We start from the raw sequence: 9,796 nt of genomic DNA, 5'->3' as shown, positions 1-9,796 counted from the left end.
ACAGGTGCGGGTTTAGGCCTCATGCACATGACCATATTTTTGGTCCAGGTCCGATACACATTTTTGGGTGATCACACACTGATCCATTCATTTCTATGGGTCTGCAAATTAAAAAAAAACAAAAAACGGACAGCACACGGGTGTCATCCATGTGCTGTCTGCATCCGTGCAAATTATAGAACACGTCCTATTCTTGTCGGTTTTGCAGACAGGAATAGCCATTTTTACAGTGGTTCTTACGAAGATTGCCGGATGCACACGGACCACATACGTATTTTATGGATCCGTCATTTGCGCACCACAAATCAGATACAGTTGTGTACAGGAGGCCTCACAAACAGAATTTCCATACAAATTTCTCCGCCTTTCCTCATGAAATGAAATGTGTCACTTGTGGATTTTCATGCACATTAGATTTTTTTACAGGGAGAAATCCACACTGACAATTGACGCTGCAGATTTCAATTTCTGTACGGAAAAAATACGCCGTGTACCTGAGATTTGTCATTCACTTTGCTTGTACTGTGCATCACTGCTGTTTTTACACATAAAAATTTGCGCAGAAAAACTGCACGTGATCCGCATTGTGTGTAGGTAGCCTAAGGGTAGGTTCAAATCTGCAGCAGGTAAATCCGGTAGTCTGTTCTGGCAGAGGATTAGCCCACCGGGGTTACCATATCCGGTATAGTCAGATGCCGCCTGATCGCTATGAGATTCGGCGCATTTCCAGCATAAATGCTGGTATTATCCTAACAATCCACTAGTCTGTGTTGAAATAATAGGGCACGTGAAACTGGAATTAGTTCAGTGGTTGCACCATATTCCCGATAGATGTGCGCCGTCTTGTGGAATATAGTGCACAGTACACTGTAACCACATAGAGAAGTCCTGTGTGTCTGGTTCTGACTAGGGATGAGCGAACCCGTGGAAGTTTGGGTTCGACCGAACATCAGGTCAAAGTTCGGGTTCAAGACCCGAACTCGAACCCCATTAAAGTCGATAGGGACCCGAACTTCACTTTATTATTTTCTGTTATAACGAAAATAATAGTATTCTTAAGACAGAATGCTAAATAAAATGGACATTGAGGGGTTAAAAATAATAAAAAAAACTTACCTCATCCACTTGATCGTGCAGGTCTTCTTTCTTCAGGACCTGCAAAAGGACATGTGGTGACGTCACCGCAGGTCCTGCTGAATGAAGATAGAATGAAGATTCTGTCTTCATTCAGCAGGACATGTGCGGTGACGTCACCTCAGGTCCTTTTGCAGGTCCTGAAGAAAGAAGACCTGCACGATCAAGGCTTTTATTGTGTAAAACGTAAAAAATACACATATTTGGAATATCACATGATCTACCCCATCAAGTGAACGGCGCAAAAAAATAAGATAAAAAATGGAAATCTGCAAAAAAAAAAGTAAAATTTCACCTATATTTTGCATTAAAGTATAACTGTCATATTTTATTTTTATTTTTTGGGAGTATTGGATTGTGGTGATTCAATTACCCCTTAATTCCACAGTTTTGTTCCCTGTACTGCCTACTTTTACCTCTGCTTAAAATAGGGTTGCTAGAAAGTGGACCAGCTTTACAGGTTTGAAGAGATATCTGCATGGGAAATGCGCTCAATACATACGTTTAATAGTATATGGCCTAAGTGGAAGGTCTTCAGAGAACATCCTGTCTCTTAATGCCTGGACCATTTACACCCCTACACCTACCTCCTTAGGTACCTTCTGTCCTTGCGCCGGTCCTGCTCCAGATTAACATGCTCCAGAATATCATTATCATGCTCTAGAGTACTTATCACGCACCAGGGTACTCAATTCCAGCCTGTACTCAGGTAGACGCTCTAGTTTATCACGGTAGCCCTTACAATTTAGGCCATACTAAGAACCACAGCAAAGATCCATGATCACTTGATCCTACATGTCACTATGCTTACTACATGTTACTTTTAGGTGGAATTGGACCCTCCAGATTGGGTACTGATATTTAAATTACTTTTAGCTCATGCTTTGATAGATGACCATGATCACTACGGTGGTCTCCCCTAGGTTAAGCTTCTCTAAGAACCACAACGGAGATCCTAGTTCACTTGAACTGTTAGATTAATATGTTTATTACATGTTACTTTTACGAGGAACTTGATCCTCCATTTTGTGTACTTTAATTATCGTATCTGTGGATACGCAGCATAATACTGTATACTGCTGCACATTGCTTCTTTACTTTATATGTACTATTGAATTACCTTTTCAATAAAGCATTGAAAAAAAAAATATTAAAATCAGGTTGCTATGCAGGGTCCGTCTATCTGTTGCTATGCAGGTCCGTCTATGTGTTGAAGGACGGAGGACGCAGAAGCTCGCAGTGTGCAAGGTCAGATTACTGACAGGCAGGGACTGTAAGTAAATGATTAAAGCCAGGTCCTCCCCAGCAGCTGATAACAGTGCCTGCGCTGTGTGCACTTCTCCCTGTCCCTGCGCTTGGCAGACGCTCCCTCACTCAGCAGAGCTGGAGAATGCAGAGTTGGTGCAGTGCAGACCAGGGAAGGGAGATCCGCCATCTGCTCAGTGTATAAATGAAAGCCACATGTGGTAAGAGGACCCCTTTGTGCTGCAGGAGATTAACCCTTTAGGGGGGAGGGCTCTGGTTACTGACACTTTTGGGGGGCTATTGTTACTGGCTAGTGAGGGCAGGCGGGATTAGCCTCAGGGTGAGGGCAGTGGCGGCCATCTTAACTGAATAGTCAAATTGCAGTTTAAGGCTACTTTCACACCTGCGTTTAGGTGCGGATCCGTCTGGTATCTGCACAGACGGATCCGCACCTATAATGCAAACGCTTAGATCCGTTCAGAACGGATCCGTTTGCATTACATTGAAAGTCAATGGGGACGGATCCGTTTGAAAATTGAGCCATACTGTGTCAACTTCAAACGGATCCGTCCCCATTGACTTACATTGTAGGAGGACAAACGGTGCCAGACTGATGCATTCTGAGCGTATCCGCATCCACTCAGAATGCATTAGGGCTGGACGGATCCGTTCGGGGCCGCTTGTGAGAGCCTTCAAACGGAACTCACAAGCGGAGCCCCGAACGCAAGTGTGAAAGTAGCCTTATGTAGACTGGTTGCTAAGGGCTGAATCTTATAAAATATGGGGTAAGTCAGTCTAATAGTAACTGATTCTGGAATATCATGTCATTAGTAACTACATATATGAAAGCTGAAATTAGGGTCTAAGTGTGACAGTTATCCTTCAAAGGCTATGTACACCTTTGGAGTCAATTTTTTTATGATTGCATTTGACTTATTTTTGGCTAAAAATCATATTTTCAATTGGCCTTTATTAAAAATATTAAGCTGGTCAGTCACAAAGGGTTAACTGTTTTTCTAACTGTGTGACTGGTACTTTCACTTTCACTTTGTGCTGGTCATCTAATAAGCCTTATCTGTAAACTACTTAGAGGTCATAAACACTTATTTCAGCCACATTCTCATCAGTAAGATAACAACTGAGCTCTAATGAGTGTTTATAATGTCGGAGATAAGGAGTCCGTCTGCTCCGCAGAGGATGGAAAAGATAAAAAATCCATAGGCAGCTACTAGAGCATCTCAGCTCTGTACAGAAAAAAGGATTCCATATTTTTTTTAATAAAGACCATTTGAAAAAAAGACGTTTAGCTCAAAATAAGTACAATGCAATAATAATAATAAAAATTGCCCCCAAAGGTGTACATAGCCTTTAATTCCTGTGGAATACTTAAAGGGTTAACATTTCTAAAACCAGTTTTGTATAGTTTGAGGGGTGCAGTTTCTAAAATGGGGTAATTTATAGGTGGTTTCTATTATGTGAGCTACTCAAAGTGACTTCGGAACTGAACTGGTCCTTAAAAAAATTAGATTTTTGGAAATTTTCTTGAAAATTTCAAAAATTGCTTCTAAAATTCTAAACCTAAACTAGACTTCTTACGTCCTAAAAAAATAAAATGACATTACCAAAATGATGCCAACATAAAGTAGACATAAGGTGAATGTTAACTAATAGGTATTTTATGAGGTTTTACTTTCTGTCTTAAAAGCAGAGAGATTCAAATTTAGAAAACTGCATTTTTCAAAATTTTCGGTAACTTTGGGATTTTTTTTATAAATAAAGGTAAATCAGACTCAAATTTACCATTAACATGATGTACAATGTGTCATGAGAAAAAAACTCAAAATGGCTTGGATAAGTAAAAGCGTTCCAATGTTATTACCACATAAAGTGATACATGTCAGATTTGCAAAATTAGGCCTGGCAGGAAGGGGGCAAATGGCCCGGTCTGGAAGTGGTTAAAGGGGTATTCCAGTTATGTAAACTTATCCCCTATCAACTACTCCTTCCTGCAGCTTGTAGTCCTTTTCGCCTCTAGGTGCCACCACAGATGGTGCTAGAGCGGGCATCGGTATGTTGTCTATGTTGGTGCTCGAGAGCAAATAGGACTACAGGAACAAGAAGAGGTAAGTACTTAGGATGCGACAGCAGGTCTCCTCTTTATTCAGGAGTCTCGGACATTTTGGAAGAGTTGCCACGTAAGGATATTTTTTATATTTTATATCAATTTATGATTCGATAATTTGAACAGAAAGAAGACGTCTTTCCGGATTATTTGACCCGTCATTCCTCAGACATCCTGTAGATGGCAGCAGAGTTCTCTATATGTTCAAATCCTATACATCTAGCCCAATTCCGAGAACTTTAGTACTGCTGAAAACTTTCAGATTTTATCAACGGTGCCACTGCAGGCGTCAACATATAATTCAGAGGCTACAATGACAAAGTGCGCTACTGACAATGGAATTTTTTTATTCGCCTGTTTGGGTGTCTCTAATAACTTTTCCATTATGATATACATCTCAAAGGATCAAAAAGCTGCATCACACTTTGCATGCAGAGGAAGGTCATATAGGAAGAACAGGAGAAAAAAAAAGTACAATTACAAAACAGGGGCGACATGACGGAAGAAACACAAAGCAGAAAGTGAACCGCCATCCGTTGTGTCCTCGCATATTATAGTCTGTCTTTCAATATAGCCAGGAAAGTGGATTCGAAAGGAATGAGAAGTATAAAGGAAGGACGTAGGAGGCATTCACACACTGCAGATTTTGTTGCAGAATTTTGCGCAAGTAAAAATCTGCTCCTTTCCCCTGAATGGTGCTTGTAGAAATCCACATGGAACTAATTTTCAGTCACAGAAAATTCTGCAACAAAATCTGCAGCGTGTGAAGGCACCCTTATACTTCTCTTTCCTGGAGTATTCACTTCTGTATTTTGCCGAATATCTTACATCCAGATCTGCTTCAAAACCTTGTCAAAAATACTTTGTGTGGCCATTCCCTAAGGGCACATTCACACGACCGTGCTGCCGTTGTGTGAACTCTTCAATGGGTATGCAAGATAGTGAAATATGGGACGTGTTTTGCGGCGCAGAGACATGGACCAGGATCACAAGGAAGGGCTTCCATGTGTTTCCGTGGACTTCCAGGTCCATGCCTCTGCACTGAAAAAGATAGCACATGTCCTGTCCTTTGCCGTAAGACCCCACTAATCATGAAAATGGAGATCTCTGATGGGCACACCATTCCAGAAGAATCTTTGTAGTGTAGCCAGGCATTATCTTACTGAAAGAGGCCACTGCCATTAGGGGGCACTACGGATTTGAATGGGGGGACTTGTCTGTACGTACATGTCATACCCACATGATGCCGGGACCCACCTTTTCCAGTAAAACGTTGCCCAGAGCATCACGCTGCCTTCACCGGCTGGTCTTCTTCCCATATTGCATCCTGGTGGCCTCTCTTTCTCAAATAAGTGATGGGCACACACCCGGCCATCCACATGATGTAATGTGATTGATCAGACCATGCCACCTTCTTCCATGATCCAGTTCTGATGCTCACAATACCATTAAAGGGGCTTTTTGGTGGTGGACAGGGTTTAGCATGGCGCTCTGAATGGTCTGTGTCTACACTGCCCCGTACACAGCAAGCTGTGATGTCCTGCGTGACCTGATACTTTTCTGCCATAGCCAGCAGGAACTTTTCCAGTTATTTGCTCTACAGCAGCTTCTCTGTGGGATCGAACAAGACATGATAGCCATCACTCTCTACGCACATCAATGAGCCTTGAGTGGCCATGACCCAGTCACGGTTGACCTTCATTGGACCAATTTTGGCGGGTACTAACCTCTGCATACCAGGAACATCCCACAAGATTTGGTGTGTTGGAGATGCTCTGACGCAGTTGTCTAGATATCACACCTTGTCAAAGTGTCTCCAGTCCTACAGCTCTCTCATTTTGCCTGGTTCTGCAGTACCCCAGAACAAGGTACCTACAAACTGTTCTTTTTATGTGATGTTATTTAATTATATTTTATATGTTAATGCCATTGTAATTTACCAGCATATCTCTGTATGGATCAATCAGGGTTTATGTTCCTGACTCAGCCCCTGCAGGTAGTTAAGTGTGGACTTGGGTCCAGCCCTAGCTCAGAGTTGGTTGGTCTAGAGTTAGCAGAGGAAGTAGTGAGAGCTGTGACATGTGCTCCACTCCTCACAGGACTAGGCCAAAGTTCCAGAGAGTCAACATTTCTGAGTATTGCTGTAATGCTTCGGTGTGGGAGGGAAACACCACACCGAGCATAGGAGGGAAGGGGGGAACAGGGAATCAGGCCTGAGAACTAGGGAAGGAAGATAGACACCTCCGAGTGAAAACCCTAACCAAAATCCTGACTGACTACCAGTATAAACAGACCCCAAAAGGTAGGTGAGTTCATACGCAGGAATACCTATAGAGTCCTATCTAGCCCTATAGGACCTTGGTACTAATGGCAGGGGCGAGACTACCTGTTCCTCCAAAAGGAAGGACGAACAGGAGTCTTCTACAGACCTCATACAAACATTAGAGAAATGCAACACACAGAACTTAAAATACAAAAGGCAAAGGAAATACTAAACTTAAAAGGGGCTATGGAAGCACCAGGATCCAACCACAAACAGCCCACAGGCACAGAAGCTATAAACCTCACAGCATAGTAGAAGAAGCAACTAATAATAAGGAAGATTAAATGACCACATTAGCAACACCTGGAGGCAAGGGGTGTGGCCATTACCAGAAACAACACAGACACCTATTGGTCCACAAGGAAAACCTGTCAGATAAAACCACGTGTTGCCAGTCTCACAGATCTCCTGCCACTCACTGTCGCCGGGACGTCCGTATGTCTCGGTACATCCGTGACAATTGCCTACTGAACAAGAAATGGGGAGAAAGAGAAAGGGAGAAACTAAGAAGGTCCAGAATCTGCACGGCCAAGCACTGGAGTCAGTCAGTAAGGTATTTTCTGTTTGAAGCTGCATAACAAGATAACGTGGTCTTAAGAGGCAGGAAATGCTCCACCCCATATGCAGTTGTGCATCTATACCTGGGGGAGCAAATCCTACACATGTGGTCCGTTGCTAATGGTGATCCCCAGCAAAAAATGCCTACAATGGAGGATCCTCGCAGCCGACCACAAAGACTCACAGCCTCCTCCCCCCTCCAATTGCATGTGTGGTTTCACACTGGAGGCAACCGGGAGCTGTTTGCTGTGAGTCGGCCCTTACGCTTCTGTAATTCGGCCACTGGCCCCTGGTACTGCCCATACGTCACAGGTAGGTTAGCGTTAGGTTCCGTGCCACTTGAGATACCTTGACGGGGTGCGCGGGCTCCGGTATGTCCTTAATACAAGGCTATATCGGCTAAAGTCTCTGTTTAACATCAGGGTTTAGTCAGATTTTGTTGATTGCATCCACTACAGTAGTGCACCTATCCTTGTAACTGTTTGAAGCTGATAGACTTTACTACAGTGAGAGGGACATTGTTAATATACCCAGACACGGTCTGGCCCACCATATTTTAATCTTGTAGCCCTCAGCTGGGAATTACAGCCACCATTGCAAGAGTAATATTGCCAGCCATAGATTGGGCAGAGAGACTTTAGAGAGTGTATGAGGGTTCAAGGGATGATCGTGGATGATACATATGTGTCACCGAGGTTCCTGGCCTCGGTGAAGTAAGAGCCAGTTTCATGTGTTAGCAGCAGTTGCTGTTTGACACGTTGCTATTTAGTATGGCTGTAATAGCTGATCCAGGATGGCTCTTACTGGGTGGGCGACTACTCCCCAAGTTCCAGGCCGGGCCTTGGTTTTGGGCTATAAAACACAGGAAGCACTGTCAGGTGGTGTGGATTACTCCTCTCTGACAGTAGAGCTCTGTCAGTCTGTGTTGGGACCTGGGAGTTTGGGCCTGGATTAGTGCTTGCTACCTTGTTGGTGTGAAAGCAGGTGTATTCTGCTTTGTCCAAGAACTTCTTCTTTGCTGCATGGTATGAACAAACACCAGAATCACAAGGTGACTGTTTTCCTTGAAACAGACTTTTTGTTTTGTCATTTACTTAACTTGTGAATAAACAGTGAACTGTTTAATTCAAAGACTTTGTTGTTGCCTCTATACTGCGTCCGCTAATCCTGTCTACCAGAGCGAATCCCCACAATTGGTGGAGGATGCGGGTAAGCGCAGTGAGGCTGGCCTGAAGACCAAAATTTTTTGTTTTTCCGGGCAGAGTTGTATGTCTTACATCAAACCAGTGAGATTACAACTCGTGTCCCTTGACAAAATGGAACCTGTCGTGAAAGCCCTCATGGAGGCTAACTTGCAGCAGTGGGAAGCTAATAAGCAGCAGCAGTAAACCAACCAACTTCTATTGCAGCATGTGATAGCTTTAGAAGTGGCAGGAGCATCTCAGAACGTCCACGATGCTTGGAAAGCGGTCCGTGCGGCGATCCCTAAGATGACCCCCTTGGACGATGTCGAGACCTATCTGGCGGTGTTCAAAAAGGTGGCCGTGAGGGAGAAGCTTCCCCGAGACCAATGGGCTAAGGTCGTCGCTCCTTTCCCGGCATCCGGACTCCAGCAGGTGTTTTTCGACTTACCGGATGACCAAGCGGCCGATTACATGACCGTAAAGGGTGAGATTCTGGCAAGACTGGGGGTGAATGTGTTGGGCCAGGCCCAGCGGGTGCATCAGTAGGAGTTTAACCGGTTGAACCCGCAAGACCTCAGTATTATGAACTGTTACACCGGTTGCAAAAATGGCTGCAGCCTGACGTGCTGAGTTACACTGCTATGCTGGAATATCTGTTGGCTGATGTATTCTGGAGGGCTTTGCTGTACCCTCTCCAGCACTGGATCGGCCAGGTGTCTCCTGGTAATACCCTTGAGATGGTCGACCTGGTGAAGTGCTATGAGGCTACCAGGAATAAACAGGGAGGCTCTTTTGGGAGGGGGCAGTCAAACCCCGGAAATCCCCAACCCCAGATCCAGCGGCTGGTGCCGGCAAAACCTGCCCGGGATGTACCCCCTGCAGACCCAGCTCTGATGGTCTGCTGGCGGAGTCAGGAGCCTGGCCACATAAGGGCCAACTGTCCCCATCGGGGCCAACCCATGGATACTAACTATGGCTACCGCCACTCATTGTATGCCAGGAAGCTGTGTGCAACAGGTACCCCCGAGACTATAGACAATAGCCACCTGTGCCAGGTGGAAGTGGGAGACACTCTAGCGGTGGCTCTGCTGGACTCGGGGAGTCTGGTGTCCATGGTAAGAGCTGCCCTGGTGCTGCCCGCCAAGTATACTAGCCAAAAAGTCTGGGGTCGTGTGCATCCATAGAGACTTAAAGGACTATCCCACCGCCCTTGGTGTTCTCTGTCCAAGG

The sequence above is a fragment of the Bufo gargarizans genome, chromosome 3, assembly GCF_014858855.1.
Source record: "Bufo gargarizans isolate SCDJY-AF-19 chromosome 3, ASM1485885v1, whole genome shotgun sequence".
Lineage (NCBI taxonomy): Eukaryota > Metazoa > Chordata > Amphibia > Anura > Bufonidae > Bufo > Bufo gargarizans.
This window is presented reverse-complemented; position numbering follows the sequence as displayed.